This window comes from Talpa occidentalis, unplaced genomic scaffold, assembly GCF_014898055.3.
Source record: "Talpa occidentalis isolate TD23 unplaced genomic scaffold, MPIMG_talOcc4v2.1 talOcc4.4, whole genome shotgun sequence".
Classification (NCBI taxonomy): Eukaryota; Metazoa; Chordata; class Mammalia; order Eulipotyphla; family Talpidae; genus Talpa; species Talpa occidentalis.
Window position 1 is genome coordinate 33,554,660 of NW_023604295.1, and position 20,493 is coordinate 33,575,152.

The following is a 20,493-nucleotide window of genomic DNA, read 5'->3' on the forward strand; positions in this document are numbered from 1 at the left end:
TTTCCGGAGACTGGCACACAGTAGGTAGCATCCGACCTGGAGATCTCCTGGTTGCTTGCCATCTGACAGTGGGCGGTTGCTGCTTCTCAGGCTGAGAGTCCCCAAGGGCTCAGTCTTGGAGAAGGCTTCTGTGGACTAGTGGCATGGAGTCTGTAAACATCTTATATTGCCCCAAATTTGTTGCCTATATTTATACCACTTTTCAGAGACTTGTTATCAAGACCACCTATTTCATTTTGATTTTGCATGTTTATTAGTGTGTATATAAAAAAGTGGTTGCCTTTAATTGATAACTTAAAGTTATCAAAGTCACTTCATCTCAGCTGCTCCTGTCTTTCTATCAGTCAGGATCATTACAATAGGAATTTCTATGACAATTTCCTCAGGTTTGGCTGCCATTCTGGAAGGGGCTCTGAAGTGGTGGGAGAGACCAGGCTGGGAGTGGGAGGAGCAAGACTACTTGCCCTTCAGCATGTATTAACAAATGTGCCTCTGGTGCTCAGCGGGCAACTTTGTTTTGTTGTTGTTTGTTTTCCCTGCAGGCAGGATAGAGCCAGTTGTGCAGAGCTCTGCAGCTGGCAGCCCTTAGGAGAAGCTTGGAAGCCATGGAACCCAGCTGAAGTGCACTGGCCTCTGGAGTCTGCTGAAGTCCTGATGCCTGGTCTCTGTTCCAGCACTGAGGTAAGACTCCTTGAATTCCAGAGAGGCCAGAATATCTTCTGATGTGGGAGAAGGTGGAAACCCCTCTCCCTTGACGCTTATATAAGAAGGAGCAGTTGTTTATGGCTCCAACAAATCACCTGCTTCCTCTTCAGGCCACTTGGGAAGCAAGGTCATTTGGTGGCCAAAGCAGATATTTTGGACTCATAATTGGGAGTTGTATTTTCTCAATTGCTGCTGAAATTTGAACTCCAAAGGGAATGAATAGCGTCAGGTAAGACTGCACCAGATTCTGGTGAATGCTTAACTTAGGTGCACCTGCTTTATTCTTCAAGGGAAGTGGAGCTCTCTAAGGGAACTCCCTCTTAGTCTCTGGCTCTTCTGCTCCCCCACCCCCACCCCTAAGGGAGACAGTAACACAAATTATATAAAGATGTTATTGCAAAACATTCTACTAAACCCAAGAATGATTTTAATAATGTAGATATGTTCTGATGATAAAGGTAATATGTACTCATAAAGGTTATTTGGAAAAATGCTGTTGTATAAACTGATGTCATTTTGATGAGATGTGGGATTCAGTGAGCAGGGTCCTTGGGTCTGAGGAAAGTTTCAACAGAGGTCCCTTTTCAGCAGCGTATAGGAGACAAAGATGTTTGCTCAGACACAGGCGTGTGAAGGTTACATTTTAATAGGTTTATTAAGAAAAGAGGAAGGAAAGGAAAGGAGTCACTTGCACAAACACAGAAGGGCAGTTGAGGAGAGCTGTTGCTGCTGTTTTGCAGAGGGAAAAGGATTGTGAAAAGAAATGGCTACATAGTCTCAGACACTCAGGAGAGATGCGCTTTGGCAGTGCAGAAATTGTACCCATACAGTCTTCTTTTGGAGAGGCAGATTTCCGGAATTGTTATCTATTGTTAAATTTATCACTTTGTAGAATTGTTATTTATTGTTAAATTTATCACTTTTAGGGTATGATTGAGTTAATTTGTTATAGGACAGGTGATTTTCTAATGGCCTTCAATCTCCATATCCCCATCTGTGGTCTGCCCTTGCAGATACTTTCCACAGCTGTCAGCAGCGCCTCAGGAGCTGCTGTGTCTAATGACTCTGTCAGTGACTCTGTTTAGTGACTCTGTCAATCATCTCTATCCCTACCTCTAGTTTCTGAGCTTAAGATGCCTCCATCATAAGCCATGTCTGAAATCCCACTTGTTAACAGTCCTTCATGTCGTTTTCATTAAGGTTACTGTTTAAGCTTTCCCATGGAGATAGAGAGGAAAAGCAGAAAGAATACTCAATTAGGATCTGGGCGAACTTGCTTCCAGTTTGGAGACTCTCAAGGGCCAGTTTTTACATATTTAGGAATTTTTGCAGGCTAGTTGTTAAACATTGTTGGCAGCTTAAAATTTGCCTTAGTGGGAAGATTTACACATGGAAATTAGCCCTTGCTATCAACCAGGGCTTTTTTGTTTTTGAAATTCAGATGGCTTGTTCTATACCCCTTTCCCCCAACACTGGCAGGGAGTTTGTGGGGACAGTCACCTCCTAGTGCATCCTTCTTCCTTTCCTGTGACCGAACAACAGGTAGTCATTACACATCGGTTGATGAATGAATGAATGAATGAGGCTGTCTTAAGGGATCCTCACAACTGTCTATTATCTCTTATGATCTCATCAGATAATTGTTGTGAGGGTCCCAAAAGAGTGAAAATGACATGTTTTGCATGCTGTGAGGCTCCCTGCCCGGGGTGGTTTCCTTGATTGGTAAACCTTTGATTTATTGATGGAGAGAAGTCGACTGGCATTTGTCCCTTTAGGTCTCGCTCCTTGGGGAGTCTGTGAATTCCTGACACCCGTTCATAAAGGGAGATGAAAACTCTCCATTTATTAACGAACATCTGGGGCAAATTTACTTCCTGGAAAAATCAGAATTTGGTCAGACAAGTGTGAAAGGCAAGCCTGCATTCATTGCTGAATGTTGAGAGCCAGGACTGAAATAAGAGTTTTTGACTCATAGTTCAAAGGGGAGTGGTAGTGGGGGTGGGAATAGAAGGGGCATTTCCTGCCAAATGTAAAATTTAAACAAAAGCCTCTTTCTTCTCCTCTGGGCTGTCAGCAGATTAGAGCTAATTAAATTAGCATAATGGACTCCCAGTTTCTGGCCTTTTTCCTCTCTGAACCTGTGACTTCCCACCCCATCTCCTTCTGAGGTACTGAAGGGAGAGGTTGGGGGAGGGTGGAACATCAGTTAAGTATTAGTTTATCTTTGTAGAATTGTGGTTTTGAAAATTAAAAAGGTGGGAAGGACCCTGGAGTCAATCTGGTCCCACATCTTCATTTTAAGAAGTCAGGTTACACAGTTGGTGATTATGGGTGCCTGAGGTGAAGGTATGTGCTCTTGGGGACGTGGGGGGTCAGGCTGGGGAGACTGGCCACTGCTTAGAAGGCCACCTGATCCCTCACATATGACTGGCAAGGGGCCAGGGTGGGTGGTCTCTGGGTGCCAGGCTTGCTTCTACTCTTCTTGTTATAGGACAGGGAGAGGGGCAGCCCAAAAACCCCGCAAACCTGCCTATTCTAAATGGGTTCTGCCATCCGCCGCATCAACACAAAACATAGGAGACTTTAATGGGAAGGAACTTTAATTAAACTAGGAAACAATACAGGTAAGGCAAAGAGTCTAGTTTCTAAATGAAGCACCCAAAGTTACCCATCCCCTCGTGGGTAAAAGTCCATCCATATGGGATCGGCCCAGAACAAGGCCCCAAAGTCTACCACAAGTCTAAAACATCTTCCAGTGGGGACCCACAGAAAAGGGTCACAAACAACCAGACAAGCCCGGAAGGAAAAGAGCAAAATCAACATCAAGATAAAAGCTGCCATTGTCACCTCCCCATGGGTCTCACCCACATCTGTGTCACCCAGTCCATGACCAAAAGACAAGCGCAGTTTCTTCACGTGTCTCTAGGCTCCATGCCCCTCCTCCAGGTCTCTTTGCTCCATCCTGCTTCCTTCCTCTGTCTCTTCCTGCAGCTTCTTCTCTTGCTGCTCAGCTCCACCCTCCCTTGGGTGGGGCAGGGAACCTCCCCCTTTCCTGGGGACCACCCTGTTACATTCTGAGCCTCTCACCGAATCTGCTGCCATAGCCCCAATGATATCTTGAAGTCTTGTTGCTGTACTGGAATTAGTCCCCTTCCTCATCAGTGGCTTAGTTACCCAGGTCAGTGAAACCAGTTTAGGTCTTATTCTGAGAATCTTAAAGATATAAAGAGATGGAAGGGAAGGGCACTGCTTGATCTCAGGATGGCTCCAGGTATATGCTTTGTGCTCTGTCATCTTGTTAGGGGGAAGTGATGTCCTGAGTTAATCTGAGATGCAAACTGAGCTGTCTGTGACCTCCACAGCTTTTCAAGGTTAGGGAGTGCCTTTTATAGTTAAGTACTTGCCCATGGGGTAGGGAGTTCCCAGATCCAGTTGTAACCAGCAGGGAGGGCCCTTTCCTCTGGGAAAGTCATTGGAACATCATTCTGACTCTGAAGCTTTGTGAAAAGCTGCAGTTCAAAGTGCTTGGAACTTTACAAAAGGCTGCACTGTTCCTTTCAAATCCCAGAGTTCTTCCTTGTACAGTAAGACAGTGTCAGAATAGGGAGCATCCCCAGAGTCCCTGAGCCTAGCCCCTCCATTCAGGTGGCAACCCAAGTGAGGCAGAGAGCTACTGAAACAGCAAGTCTACTGCTTGGAGTCTGCTGCTTGCTAGGGTGGAAAGTTGCTGGGTGTACTGCTTGAATACAAATGAACCGCAGCCACCTTGACCACCGTCCCAAACAATAAAAAAAATATGATAGATGGGGTGACAAGCTTCCTCATACAAACTATAAAACCCTGCCATTCCTGCTCTTCGGGGCTCAGACTTTTTTGGGAGCTATCCCACTGAGCCCACCAGTGTGATGAATAAATCTCTTCCACCTTTGAGTGCCACCTGATTTCTCTGGGAAAATTGCCACAATACTGGTGGCCTCAGGTGTGTCAGCCAGTTAGAAGTTGGGCCCTCTCAGCCTTCCAAAGGAGCTCTTTCCAGGGGGAGCATACTGAGATGGATCTGTTTGTGTTTCCTCCACGTTAGGGTAGGAGATTATTTCCCTGGCAAGAGGGATTTTCAGTTCCAGAGATTATTTCCTGAAAGCCTACTGCATATTAACCCAACTATCCTGGCCTGTTTGGACAAGAGAATATGGCCAGGCCTTGGGCATTGAGGTGTGAGAGGTGTTATAGGACAGGGAGAGAGGCAGCCCAAAAACCCCGCAAACCTGCCTATTCTAAATGGGTTCTGCCATCCGCCGCATCAACACAAAACATAGGAGACTTTAATGGGAAGGAACTTTAATAAAACTAGAAAACAATACAGGTAAGGCAAAGAGTCTAGTTTCTAAGTGAAGCACCCAAAGTTACCCGTCCCCTCGTGGGTAAAAGTCCATCCAAATGGGATTGGCCCAGAGCAAGGCCCCAAAGCCTGCCACAAGTCTAAAGCATCTTCCAGTGGGGACCCACAGCAAAGGGTCAGAAATAACCAGACAAGCCCGGAAGGAAAAGAGCAAAATCAACATCAAGATAAAAACTGCCATTGTCACCTCCCCATGGGTCTCACCCACGTCTGTGTCACCCAGTCCACAACCCAAAGACAAGCGCAGTTTCTTCACGTGTCTCTAGGCTCCATGCGCCTCCTCCAGGTCTCCTGGCTCCATCCTGCTTCCTTCCTTCCTCAGTCTCTTCTTCTGCTTCTCCTCTTCCTGCTCAGCTCCACCCTCCCTTGGGTGGGGCAGGGAACCTGGAACTTCCCCCTTTCCTGGGGGCCACCCTGTTACAATGGGACCACAGGAGGAATGCCCCTGCATCAAGAATGCATCCTCCTGAGCTGCCTCGCAAAGTGGCGATGACCTGAGAAAGGCAGTGTTAGGAGATTTTGTTGTGCTCACACAGGCCTGATGGCACAGCACTCTATACACGCCTAGGCTGTGGGTACCGTCTATGCGGCCACGATCTGTCCTTGACCAAACCTTGATAAGGGATTCATGGTTGCATATGATTTCTTCTCTGAACATCCCATCAAGGTTCATCTCCAGTCTCGCTGGCAAGAATTCTCAAGGGAGGGACATGTCTCAAATTGCCCGGGTTGTCCCAGGGTTCCAAGACCCCTGAAAACAGAATTCTAAGTCCTCAGCTGGCTAACCAGGGAACTAAGCCACAAGTGGTGGGCCAGGGTCTTTGGAAGATCCCTGCAGAAGGATAGAGCTGCGGGGAGGAGACAGGGGAGCAGAAGGAGCTGTTTGGGTAGTGGGGTGGGTATTTGTGCCTCTGAAGCTGGGGTTTATGAGGAGCAGAGTGTTACACTCTTGTACATAATCAAGAATCCTTTTCATCTGTGGGACCTGACCATCTTGAGAAAGAGAAAATCTCACTTCAGCCGGGTCCTGAGAATGTGAGTCAGGGCTGAGAAAGAGCGTTCTCTGGAAAGCTTGTTGGTTCCTTCACAGCTTACATGTGAGGAAATGGGAGTCAAAAGTGGGAATGGGTTGAATAGTACCTTGAGTGAAGATTAATACTTATATCAAGTTTTCCCCACAAAGTAGATGCCTATTAAATAGCATTTAGAGAGGCCATACCGTTTCCCATTATCACCAGCCACATAGGGATATAGGAACAATCTACTCTCCACTTCCTACCAGCATTTGGTGGTATCATTTTTTATTATATTTTTTCTAATTCTTGCACAGTCATAGCTGTGGTTTTAATTTGCATTTCCTTAATGGTTAGTTGTGTGACACATAGCCTGTCTGCTCTCCAGATCTGATTGTATGCATCTAGGCCCCAGTCTTTACCAAGTGTGATGACCGCCCTCCATTTCTAGAGCTAACTAAGAAGTCTCATTTTATAGTCCTTTTACCCAGTTCCAGGGGCTCCTTCTCCGCGGTGGCTCCAGGAAAGTGACAGAGGCATATCTCATTTTATCGTGGCAAGATCCTCCACCAGCCAAAGGATTACACTTGCCGAAGTTCTGGTGATGGTTAGCATTTTTTATCCATAAAGCACTTTTTAATTAATTAACATTTATATGCACTGGGAAACCAAAAAATACACATGATTTGTTTTATTGTGATATTTGCTATATTGCAGTAGTCTAGAAACAAGCCCATAATTTCTTTGAGGTGTGTTTGTATTTTATAGAGCTGCATATTTTTCCAGGGAGGATTTTTTCCCCTATAAATACCAACCAACCTCTAAGTGTTGAAGTGTTGATTTGTTAAGCTCCCTCTCCACCCTGTCTCTCCTGGTTCCAGGGTACCAATATCTGAACTTACTGGCAGTTAAGATGAAGAAACCTCGGAGGTGGCCCAGGATGACAGTTGTCTCAGTGTTCTGGAGGTCTGAAGTGCCAAGGGAAGCTGCCATGGCCTCTTGTCTTCCCAATGCTTAGTATCTCCAGTTCTTGCCATTTATAGGTGGAGAGTCAGATTCAATGTGCCTGAAAAAATAATATATAATAGTGGCTAACAATTATATAGCACTCATTATGTACCAGGGACTATATATATATATAGTAACTTACTTAATCCCCATTACAACCCTAAGAGTTAAGTGCTATTAATATTTTCACTTTATAAAGGAGGAGACTGAGGCACAGAAAGAGGCCTCTTAACTAGTAAGTGACTAAGTTGGGATTTAACCCGGACTGTCTGGCATCCAAATCATGCTGTACTACCCCATGTTAGAACTTTCTGAGGCGTGCAACTTGCTGTGTGAAGCTGAAGGCCCTGAGGGTCACTCCTTGGAAGGGTGTGGGAGGAAGCGAATTTGTCACAGACTTTCCTCTGGGGCATCAAATCAGCACTGTGATGTGGAGAGGGGAAATGGAATATGTGGGGAGTGCTTTCCCAGGGAGAGGGAGTTCCTGGCAGGCCTGCGCGGGCACGGGCTGTCTGGGTATCCGTGGAACTCAGACTCTGAAGACACAGTTTGTCCCTGGAGCCTGCTGCAGACTCAGAGCTGACTCACACTCTGGGAGAGTCTGGAAAATGACGTGGAGGTGCTGGCCTTGGGGGGTAGCACACAGCTGCTGCCCTCCATTGTGGTTTAATCACCTGCTTGGGCCGTCATTGCCTTGCCCTTGCACAGTAGAGATCTCTCATCCCCATTCCCTACTAGGGATGACTGGGAAGAGAGAGTGACTTTGGAACCTGACAGATCTGGGCTCCAGCCTCAGAGTCTCTGTTCTCACCTGCAAACTGGGCAATAACAATACCTACTTGGTAGACAGTTGAGAGGTCTAAGTGGGGTGGTGTAGTGAATTTCCTTGGGAAGTTTTGATTCCCTCCTCGTGTCTAGGCTTCTCTTTAAGGTCATGAATGCCCAGCTGTACAGCAGTGCTGCACTATGAGAAAGCGTGTGTGTGTGTACATATATGTACTTTGCCTCAACTCAGTAAGTTGAGTATCTACCCTTACAACAGTCCACCAGTTAAAAATCCAAATTTTAGGGTGTGATGTGAAGACATGCATCTGAGGAGGTGTGATCCTATACCTCTGAGTCATATGTAATGTTGTAAACCAATGCTATCTCATTAAATAAAATTTAATTTAAATTTAAAAACACCTCCCCCCCCATGTTCTTGCTTCTAGGCACTGAGTACAAGAGTCCCAGTCTTTGACCTCACGTAACATATGGTCTGCAGAGGGGGACAGTTATTAAGTAATAGCAACCAGTTGTGAAATCATGAATTGTGGTTGTCACCTTGAAATTAGTTCTCTGATGCCATGTGGGTGAACTACAGTCTAGGGTTCAGCGGATGCTTTCCCAGGGAAGTTTGGGGTCTGATTCCTTAACCTTGAGCCATTGAAGAGATCCATGTGGAAGATACGAAAGGAAACTGGGTCACTCCTCTATTGCTATGTTCTGGCTATGGAGTGACCATTGCTGGACACCCCAGTGCTCACCCCACCCCAGCATCCCACACTTTTCCCTAAGGCTATCCATCCCCAGCCATTCCCAACAGCTGCTGATCCCAAGGGATGAGACTGAGTTGGAGCCACACCTTACAGGGCTGGGTCACCTTTTTTGTTTGTTTTTGAATATGGTCATGACTCAGTCAGCTTATTACTCAGCCAAACACATTGATCATACAGATTTTTAAAAACAACTTTATGGAGGTACAGTTTATATTCCATGAAATGAAATGTGTATTCAGTGATTTTTAGTGACTCGACTGAGATAAACAACCATCTCCAAGATCTAGTTTTAGAGCATTTTCTTCATTGGTTGGGTCATCTTCATATGGAAAAGGCAAGAAAATTATTTTTCATGGAAAGAGGAATTATTTTTATGGAATTAGTTTTCACAGTAGGAGGACCTCATTAATTAATTAATTCAATTAGTATTTACTGAGAGTCAGCTGGAGCCTCAGCTGCAGCCCACAGCAGGGCTAGTTAGTTGCATAAAGGGAACAGACACAGCAGAGGTGGCTTCTTCCCTGCAGCTGACAAATTCCTCCTGGAGAATTGCTGATAGGTGTGATTTGGGTCTTGTGGCAGCTACAGGGCAGGAGTTTGTTTTCTACCATGTGGCTCTCAATGGAGGACAAGGCAATCCTTGTTTTTGTAATACCTGGTATTGCACTGAAATTATTGGTCAAGCAGAAAGAGGGAAGTATACTTTCCAATTCTGCAAATAACTCTAAGCTTCTGCAAGCCTGGAGTCAGGATTGTGAAAGAGAGGCATGTAGGCGTTATGTTTATGTTGCAAAGATTGAATAGATGGAACCTGGGGTGAGGTTGTACTGAGGAAAGAGAAGTGCAGGACAGCAGGCTAGGGCAAATTCAGGGGCGTGGTGGTGCATTAGGTGGCTTATAGCTTAGGGATGCATTTGCTTTTGGAGGTATGTTGCTTGGGTTTGGGAGTTAGATGGGAGTGCAGCCTTGTGTGCTAGACTGAGGAATTTGGACTCAGTGGAGCAAGCATGGAAGATACCATTTTATTTCTCTGAGGAGGAGTGTGATTCTCCAGAGTGGGATGTGGGAATGTAATCTTGTGTGAAGAGGGAAGTGAGCATGGCCAAGAAGCTATTGTGAGGGTCCTAGTATTAGTGGTGTGGAACTAACTTGGGCAGGGGCAGTGGGGCATGGAAGGAAGAAGTGGATGGGAGAGAAGATTCTACCAGGTGAGAAGAGAAATCTCTTTGTTCCAACTTCTTCTGGGGTCCATGCCTACTTTGGCCATCAGCCTGTTGCATATCAACCAACCCCTCAAACTCAACCAGTCTAAAACCAGACTCAAGGCCCCTCCCTACACTGCTTTCCCAAAGCACGTGGCATACCTTTTTCTCCTTCACTTCTCTCTGTCCTAACTTTCTTATTAAGGAGGAAGGAGAGGAGCCAGGAAGAAGCAGAATATTACCCAGGGAAAGTACAGCCAGATGCTGAAGTGACTCAAGGTGGGCACTGAAGAAGGACTGGGGGACTCAGGGCTGGTACTAGCATGGGGCAAGCCTGGTACCCCCTGCAAAAAATTTAAGGAGGTCCTTATGCTCATGTACTCAACCCTGTGAGTGAGGGCCTCCTTAAATTTTGTACCCTAGGCACCTCCTCTGCCTTACCCCAGGCCTGAACCGGTTCTGGAGAGAACTGGTAATTGGCAGGGTACTGGACACCTTGGTGTAATGCAACTATCTCAGGCCAGGCAGTTTCATTATTGATTTGGGCAGGCAGATAAAGAAAGTCTTGGAGACCTCCATAGATTTTACAGATCTTTTAATGGTGAATCAGGAAACCAGGTACACAGGTTCACCAGTCAGGGAGGCCAACAGGCAGGGGTGTGTGGGATCAGGAGGCAGCCGAGCCTTCTAAATCCCCACAAATCTCTGTACTGTCTCTCTAGCTTCTCTGGCATTCTCCCTCTCAGTCTCATGGTCTTACCTCAGAGTGATGCCGCCCTTTTATCCTTTGCCTCTCAGCACAGGGGCCTGCACTTACACGTGCACATGCCTATGCTCTCTGGACCCAGGAACCTGTAATTATAGTTGTGCATGCCCTTGCCCATGCCTCTCAGCCCTGGGCATCCCTGCACTACCCAGGAAGAGTGCAAGACTGCAAGTGGTGGCCATAGGGGCCATTGGTGGAAGGGTGGACAGTTGAATGGAGCATTTTCATTTTCCCTGCACTTGGAGGGAGCATTAGAATTCAAAGGGCTAAGTAAGGATGAACAGGGAACTGTTCCTTCAGAAGAAATCCTTCTATGGGAAACTGTCCAATGTTGCCTAGGGGACCCCTTGTCTTTCTCCTTCCCACCCCATGATAGTCCCTCACAGTTCTGAACTCTCTAGGGTTCTAGGGAGCACAGTTTGAAGACCTGCAAATACATCCAATCCTTAAACTTAATGTAGAGAATTCTGAGACCCAGGAAAGTATGTGACTTGTTCAGCACACAAGGTGGTGTGACCCTTTGAGGTCTTTAACTTTTTTTTTTCTTTCTTTTTTTAACTTTCCATTGATTCATTGTCATTGTTTCACATACTTTTTCCTCTTCCCTGCCCCCTCTGCCTCCCAATATAAGAATTAGAAACAGATATTTAAAACTTGATTTGTGTTCTAAGAGTGAGGTCTAATGCTAAGCCTCTATTTACAGATTCTCTGCAATCTACCAAGCACATTTTTTTTTTTCCAATCACATTTTTAAGGGTCTTAACATACATTATTTCATTGAATTCTATGAGGACCTTTCAAAGTCCATGTAATTAGAGCCTCTCTGGTGGTGCAAGAGGTTAAGCGCAGCATTGTGAAGCTATCCGAAGCCTCTGCAACAGGAGTTTGATCTCTTGCCGGCCAGGGAGCTACCCACATGGCACAGCAGACCTCTCCTGTATTGCTCGCTGCACCCAATAGTGTATTTCAATAGATCATCCTCTTCTGTTCCCCACTCGGTCTCTGGTGAATCCTCTCACACACACACACCCCACACACTCTGGCCTGTACCCCAGTTTTTGTATGCATAAATAAATAAATCTTTAAAACAAACAAAAAGTCCATGTAATTATCCCATTTTCCTGATGAATACAGGCTAAGAGGAAACGAATGACTTACTTAGATTTGTATAGTTACCAACTGTTGCTGCCAGATCCATAGTCTCCACACTATGTATTTTTTCAATCATTCACATTGTGTCTGTGCTTTGTTGTCAGGTATGATTTTGGGTGCTGATACAATATAAATAAGACAAAAGTCTCAGGGACCCCCACACAACTTGTGCCCTGCTTGGGAGGGAAGAGAGGCTGATCTTCCCCAGGTTTGTCACAGGTGTCTCTGGGCCACTTATGGTGGCTGCTGTTTTTCAGCTGTTACTGAGATGAAATCCATGACCACATTCACTCTTCAGCCAAAAGGTCACATGGACTCCTTTGTCTCTGCCCTGGGTCTCTGAAACATTCCACTGAAACTGCCTGTAAGCAAGATTGGCAGTTGATTCTACAAGGAGCAGTTTCCTCTAGCCTCTCAGCTGCTACAAATGAGTTTCCTACAGCCACCACCCCTGGCAGAACCCTGAAGCAGTTCATGATTTAGTCTTGATAAAGCCCAGTTATTTTGACCTCCTTTGCCCTCACCCCCAGTGAGAATTTGGATGCAATGTTTTCACTTGTCACATTAGACTGTTTGCCAGAGTTTGTGGAATAAGGCCTGTATTATTAATGCCTTTGCTGGGAACAGCTGTGCCCTGCCAGATTGTCATGTGAGCCTCTGAAAAGTCCTGGTCTGCAGGGCCCACAGCTCTCACCGGCCCGCTGGCTCAGGTGGGAAATGTGATCCTATCTTACAGAAACTGCAAACAGCCAAGGAAGGCAGAAGGCAACTTGGGAAGGACTATCAGGGTCTCACCAAGGAATTCACAACAAGCCAGTGAGCACCTTGGGGGGCTGATTCTCTCTGCATTTCAGTGGAAAAGCTGGATCTTTCTTAATATTTAGAGGAACCTCAATACTTTTTCCATAGTGGCTGTGTTACAGAGCAACCCCGATATAAAATAGGTTGCCTCACTGTGGGTCCTCACCCGCGCGCTTAAAGGGGACTTATTAATGCTAAACTGCAGACACACACAAAAGGTTGATAAAAGGTTTATTTACAAGGGAAGGGGAAATGAATAATTCAGGGAGAAAAAGAGGGAGATAAGTTCATAAATGCATCCTACCTGTTCAGCTGACCTGGAATCCCAATAACCTGCCAAACTGGTGAAAAACCAAGCACACCGCGTGGCCAAGAGAGCGATCCCCAGCCACATGGCCGCTTAAATACTCAAACAGAGAAAATAGTTGCTTAACTCTGCCCTCAGGTCCTCGCAACCTTCCCTTTGATGATCCTGGGATTTGTAGTTCCCAGTGTCTTGATGGCATGGGGGTGGAGTCCACAAAGCCTGTATGGAGTTTGCTCAGGACATCCTTTCCCCCTAACAGCTGCAACAGTCTACATTCCCCCAACAGTGTACAGGTTTCCCTTATTTCTACATCCTCGCCAACACTTGTTGTTTCTTGTCTTTTTGAGATTATCCATTCTCATGGGTGTGAAGTGAGAACTTGTGGCTTTGATTTGCTATTCCCTGATAAGTGATTGTAGAGGGCAGGAAAGGACACTGAGCAGGTTTTCTATGATCCAGCAGACCGGGTAAAGGAGGAGTCAGAGTCCTCAGTGATTTTTGCAGGTCTTTTATTGGGATTTACCCGGTACACAGCAGGCAAGTGTGCTGGGGGGCCTAGACGCTGGCAGGCCTCCCAGCCTCCAGCAAGTCTTCACTATCTGGGCTCTCCAGTGCTCTCTGCTTCTCTCTTGGCTTCTGCTGCTTCTTTCTCAGCTTCTCTTTCGGCTTCTGCTGGTGTCCCCATGACGCCTCCCTTAAAAGCCCAGTCTCAGCCCAGGTGAATCCCATCTACCTATGCCCACACCCTTTTCCAGGTGCCCGCATCAGGCTTGCATTCAGGACCGCAAGGATCCATCATCTATCCTGATGGCGGGAGGGCAGAAAAGCCTGACATTTTTCCTTACCCTACAGTGATGATGACATCTTTTCATTCCTGTTCCTGTGGGTTACCTGGATGTCTACTTTGGAGAAGTGTCTATTCAGATCTGCTGCTTATTTTTTATTTTTTTAAAGATTTATTTATTTATACAAGAACCGGAGTACAAGCCAGATGCGTGGGAGGGTGAGAGGATTTACCAGAGACAGAGCAGGGAACACAACAGGCAGACTGATGAAATACACTGCTGAGGGGAGCAGCGGGCGAGACAGGAGAGGTCTGCCGTGCCATGTAGGTTATTTCCCTGGCTGGTGGGCTCAAACCCATGCTGCAGAGGCTGTGGATAGCTTCACAGTGCCACCAGGGAGGCCCTGCTCATTTTTTAATTGGGGTGTTTCTTTTCTTGTTATGGAGTTGCACGAGGTGTTTGGATATTAACCCCTTATTGGATACATGATTTGCAAATACCTAGTCCCAATGAGGAAAAATTCCTGCTCATTTATTTCTCCTTCATCAGCAGGCTTTGTGGATGGTGAGATTTGAGTTTAAATCATGCTCTTAAGCACTCTAATAGCTAATTTGCATCACTGAGCAAAAATAATACGGTTGCTATTTTTATGGGGTCATTAGAATCAGTGATGATGACGCTTTTAAGAGACCCAGTGCTAAGTGGTTTGTCACATCTCATTTTTCCTCTCAGTACTCTGTAAGGAACATGCTGTTATTCTGAAATCACAGATACATAACAAGTTTAGGTAGTTAAATAAATTACCTGAGGTCACATAGTAAGTTATGGAGTCAGATAATGGACCTAAGTTTGCTTCACCTGATACTAGGTCATCGGTCTTCAATTTGCCTGATCCTGATCCACCTGGGGCTCTCGTAAAACGAGCAGTTCCTAGGCTGTGTCAGATTCTGATTCAATCTGATTGGGGTGGGGTTTGGGAAACAATGGATATAACAGGCACCCAGGATTATATTAGGACCTGATATTTTAGGAAATGCTATATTGTACTTTCTTCTCTGTAAGCCATGGCTCATAGTTAACTCTCAATACATATTAGCGGTTTTATGATGTTATGAATTGATTGAAAGGGTATCTTATGTAAATGTCATCTTTAAAATCTTATTTGTTCTAGAACTAGATCTTAATGATAGAAGTCCGGGAAAATAGATTTGCAATCAGTGATAGATACTCCAAAGCTCTAAACACAGAACTATCAGCAAATGGAATGAGTTGTCTATTTTTAAAGAGATTTTTTTAATTTATTTATGAATGTAAGAACTGGGTTGCAGGGCAGAGGTGAGGAGGTTGAGAGGAGTCACCAGAGACAGAGTGGGGAACAGAACAGGTGGATCTACTGAAATACACTGCTGAGAGGAGCAGCTGGAGAGTCAGGAGAGGTCTGCTGTGCCAGGAGAGGTCTGGGGATGGAACTCATGCTGCAGTGGCTGGCGATAACTTGATATCGCTGAGACTACACCACAGGGATGCCCTGGGATGTCTGTTTTACATTGCATTTGACCATAATAATTTCAGACTCAGGATCCTAAATCCAAACTCCTGATCTCCTATTCCCCTCCTGGCCTGTGTCTTTGTCATCCTCCCCTTTTCTGTTGAAAGCAGCTAAGTCCTTCCCATCATCCTTGACTCTCTTCTACACACATCCGATGAATTGGATGTGATTTTCAAAGTCCATCTAAAATATATTCACTTCTCACTGCACCCCCCTGGTCCGAGCCATGAGCATCTCTCACCAGCATCACTCCAGTGACCTCCTGACAGTCTGCCTGCTTCCACCCTGTCCCCTTTTCCTATCCCGGGAGAGCAGTCTGAGCAATGTGGCGATGCTGAGTCAGACCAGATTGCCTTTTAACTCAAACCCTTGCAGTGGCTGTCTAGTGCAAGCATGCCCACTGTGGGCAGGTTCACTGTCAATTTGGGCAGATTAATAAAGAGAATCTTGGAGGGCCTTCCTGATAGTGCAGGGGTTAAAGACAATGTTGTCAAGCTGTCACCAGCCACTGCAGCATGAGTTAGATCCCCTGCCGGCCATGGCAGGGAGCAACCCACATGGCACAGCAGACCTCTCCTGCCTTGCCCGCTGCTCCCCTCAGCAGAGTATTTCAGTTGATCTGCCTGTTCTGCTCCCCACTTTGTCTCTGGTGAATCCTCTCAACCCCCAACCTCTGGCTTACACCCCAGTTCTTACATGCATAAATAAATAAATCTTTTTTAAAAAAGAGACTCTTGGAGCCCTCAATAGATTATTACATGCGTTTTGATGCTGGAACAGGGACCCAGGTACAATAGGTAGACCAGGAGGCAACTGAACCTCTCATCCTCCCACAAATCTTTGTGCTTCTTCTGGCCTCTTTAGTCATCTTATCTCAGAGTGACCCCAACCTTGTATCTCTCATCTCTCGACACAGGTATTCACACTTACATAGTGCATGCCCATGCTCTCTTGGCTCATGTGTCCACAATAATAGGCCGCATGCTCTGTACCCAAATCTCTCGGCCCTGGGCATCCACCAACCTAGGGGGAGTGCAAGTCCACAGGTGGCAATCATAGAGGCTAGTGGTGGGAGGGTGGTTAAAGCCTGATAAGTTCATTTATCCTATAAGCTCTCAGTTTTACTCCGAGTAAAGTTGAAGTACTATCCTTAACCTGTAAGACGTCACTCATCTACTCCACCCCCCTACCTTATTGTCTGTTTTCCGACCTCTTCTCCTTATACCTCCCCTTTGCTCCTCTCCTTGCAGCCAGTAACACCAGGGCATTCTTGACTCTGGGCTCTGCACAGCCCCTTCCCCACTTCAGATGTTCTCCAGGGACTGCAGTGCTCACTCTTTTGCCATTTTTCATTCTTTGCTCAAACGCCCCTTTTTAATGAGGCCTACTCTGACTGCCCCTTTTAAGTGGAAACTTGCCCAAACCAGTACTTCTGATCCTCCTCATCTTGTTCTTTGCTCTGCTTTGTTTCCCAGAGAACTCAGCATTGTTGGAGATAACAATATACTTTTTACATTTGTGGTTTCTTGTATTTCACTTTGCTAGAACTTAAAGCTCAGGGCAGTGGTCTTCAACTGGATTATCAATGTTCTAAGCATTGAGATTTATGCTGAGCAAATAATAAAATAATAATTAATAATAATTAAATAATAAATAATAAAATAATAAATAATACATTTTTTAAAAGAGTATAGTTTCTGTACTGGGGACTAGTTTAAAACTTAAAAAAAATATGGTGGTGTCTGGGATAGATGGCACTGAGGGGTTGCCCACTAGGCTACAGAAATTGTGTAAGGGTGTACAGCGGATGTGGAACCCCTCCTGCGGCTTAACCTCTATGGTTGTGGGCAAATTTCAAGGCAGGCCGGAAGCTTGTCACCAAGAGGAAGCTGATGGTGGGCGGGGGTGAGACTGTCAAGACATTAGAGGGAGGGAGCTTGAATGAGACCCACAGAGGACTCATTAAAGAGAGGAGTCTTTAGATTTTGAAATTAATGCAATTCCAGTGGAATGATGTGGGCTGACTTCAATTATTTAAGGAACAAGTGGAAAATGGGCACTGAAGCGACTCAAGAGGCCCTGCCATGAGGAAGGACAGATTAGGTTGTTGTTTGAGGAAATGATTTTTTTGACAGATTTTTTTTTAGCTGTTAAAAAAAAAATGAGTTTGGGTGGATCAGAGCGGCTTAGGGGAGGTGACATAATAAACTAATAACATCCAGACTTGCTAATGAGACATACTTGGGCCTTGTCAAAGGGTTGCTACTCAGTCCAAGTCCCTCGTGCAGTGCTCAGCACATAGTGGGTCCACAATAAATATTTATTAGATGTAATATAATGTATTATAGAGTTTAGTGATAGGCAGTTGCATCAGCAACAACAAAATATCAAGAATATCCGATGTAGGGAGATTGCTTTTTGATTACTGACTGTTGATTATTGGCGTCTCTTAGTGACACATACCTTAGCATTTGGAGCAACTGTATGTGATCATATGTTGGTTTCATCTTTACTGCAAAGAGTGCTTATATTCTTTAGAGATCAGTCTTCAAGAGACTCACTCAGGTGACTAGAATGACATGTTACCTAAGAGTTCTGAATAGATGTAGTGATGTGGTGATGGTGTTTTATTCTGTCTGGGCTGCTAGGACAAAATATCAGATTGGGTGACTTACAAACAACAGACATTTACTTCTCAATGTTCTGGAGGCTGGAAGTCTGAGATCCAGACGCCACCTTGGCGGTGTTCTGGTGAGGGCTCACTTCCTGGTTCTTATCTAGTGCATTTTTTTTTTTAAAGATTTATTTACTTATGCATACAAGAGCTGGGGTACAGGCCAGAGGTGTGGGGGGGTAAGGTAATTCACCAGAGACAGAGTGGGGAGCAGAACAGACAGATTGACTGAAATACACTGCTGAGGGGAGCAGCGGGCTGCAGGAGAGGTCTGCGCGCCATGTGGGACCCTCGCCGGGCCTGGGATCGAACTGGCACTGTAGAGGCTGCGGGCAGCTTTGCAGCCCAGCGCTCAACCACTGTGCCACCAGGGGAGGCCCTGTTTGCTTTAGATTTTTAAAAAGTGTTAGGAAAGGAAGAAGAAAGGAACCAGAACAATTATCTGCTAATATATTAAGTCTTTCTCCCCCTTTCAAAAAGTGATATTAAAAAAAAAAAGGAAAAAAAGTAATATGCAAAGTCTTAGTTCCTTGATGGTGGAAATGACATAAAGTTTGCTGTTGTCCTAGGAGAAAGCAGAACTACTCAACTTCTGTTTTACTCCTACCATTTCTGAGAAGTGACATGTTGGCAGACTACACAGGAAAGAGTGAGAGGAAGAAAAAGCTCTCATATTTATTAAATATGCCTGCAGCCTCTGCAGCGCCAGTTCAATCCCCCGCCAACGGCGAGGGTCCCACAAAAAAAAAAAAAAATCAATTTGGGGCTAATATTTGAAAGTATTATAGCTTTTCTCTAGCCTTTAGATCTGGCTACAGAAGATAATAGTTTTCCCAGTTGGCAGTCCCACCCAGCTGCTTGTACCTTACTCAGTTCAGCTGTAGGGAATTAAAAACAAAAACCTCAAATTAAAAGTTTCCATACAGTGAAAGAAAATACAAGATGATTAAATAGGCACCCTACTGAGTGGGAGGACATGTTCACATAGTATACAACTGATAGTGATTAATACTCAAGATATAAAAAGCACAATTCAACAATAAAAAAATAGCCCAAGTGGGCAGCAGATATGAACAGACAATTCACCAAGGAGGATATCCAGAAGACCAAAAGATACATGAAAAAATGTTCATTGTCACTTCTAATACGACAGAAGCAGACTAAAGCTACAATGAGAAACCATCTCATATATACCTGTGAGAATGGCATATATTAAAAAGTCCCCCAATAACAACAAATTTTGGGGGGAATGTGGAGAAAAAGGAACCCTGTTACAGTATTTGTGGGAATGTGAACTGGTAATACCGTTATGGAAAGCAACCTGGATTTAGCCTAAAAACCAAAAGTGGAAGAACCGTGTAATCCTCCTTTTGGGCACAGAGCCAGAGAATCTAAAGCCACCAGCAAAAATCCCATATGTTCTCCAATGTTCTGCACAAGAAAGACACCACCACTTTCAACAAAATGGAGGGAACTTGACAAAATTATGCACAGCAAAGTCAGAATGATGAAAACAAATACCGGACATTTACATAGCAGACAATTTGATGACATAAAACACTTAAAACTAGTGGACATTAATAAACATCCTTAGGGCTCTGAGGTTAAGCGGGGCAGGTGAAGGGGTGGGGACGGACAGTGACCAATGGACACAAAGGATGGTGGTGGGAAAAAATGTGAAAGTTTATTGAAAATAGATAGCACCAGACAGGAGGATGTTGCTGTTTCTCATCTATGACTGATCAGAGTAGGGCAGAGAGCATACAGAACACATTCATGGATATAAAGCAAGGAAAAGTAGCCAATGTATGTACCACGGTTCAGTTTCTCTGTAAGTTTGGAAGAGGGACTGATGAGGAAAGAAAATATATCACATAAGTGTAAGCTAAAACATAAACTCCAGTGGTACTGGGATAGCACAACTTTGGGAGGGGGAATGGTGGCTGCTGCATGGAGCTCCTCTGCTATTGTTAATTCAAGGGCACATGCCTACATTGGGACTTTTGAAGAAGGAGGTGCACAGATTTTGCATGCAGGACAGAGGAGAGGGTTCACCACTGGAGAACTATAGGAAAAAAGGTACAGGTGGTGATTATCTCAAGTCTGTAGTTCCAAAAATAATAGTGGAAACCTGAACTGGTGGGGAGGGCTATGCTGGATCACCTGTGTTTCCTTACAGTTGAGGCTATTATTTGCAGCCTGTCTTTGTGATATGTGAAACACCTGCCTTATCCCCACTCAGGATCAAAGCTGAGATAACAATCAAATACCTGCATTAACCAGAGTTTTACACACCTGGAACTTAACTGCAGGAGCAAACACCCCCTGGTAGGGCTTCTTACTCAAACAGCAAGCAGAACAATTTGTGACTTGTGACCCCCATTTCAACTACAGTCCCTATCTGGTGCTACATCTATTGCTCATCCACAGCTCAGAGGTTGAGGCTGACATAGGATTTTTCCAAGTATTTGAGCTGAGGAGTTGACCTAGGGGAGAGGGCTATGATGGATCCCTAGTAAACAACCTAAGTACCCACTGTACCATAGGATGCTTGAATCTGTGGTGCTCCCTGGAGGTAACTTTTTGTCCCTTTC

General features: G+C 45.1%; 1 protein-coding gene across 4 annotated transcripts in view; it reads left to right on the top strand.

Moving 5' to 3' along the window:
- ST6GAL1 (ST6 beta-galactoside alpha-2,6-sialyltransferase 1) overlaps positions 1–20,493 on the top strand; it is a 115,937-nt gene that overhangs the window by 23,032 nt on the left and 72,412 nt on the right. For all 4 annotated transcript variants that reach the window (XM_054700428.1, XM_037525262.2, XM_054700429.1 and 1 more), the window contains exon 2: positions 543–681. The gene's annotated coding sequence lies outside the window, so the exon portion shown is untranslated. The remainder of the gene's footprint in view (positions 1–542; positions 682–20,493) is intronic.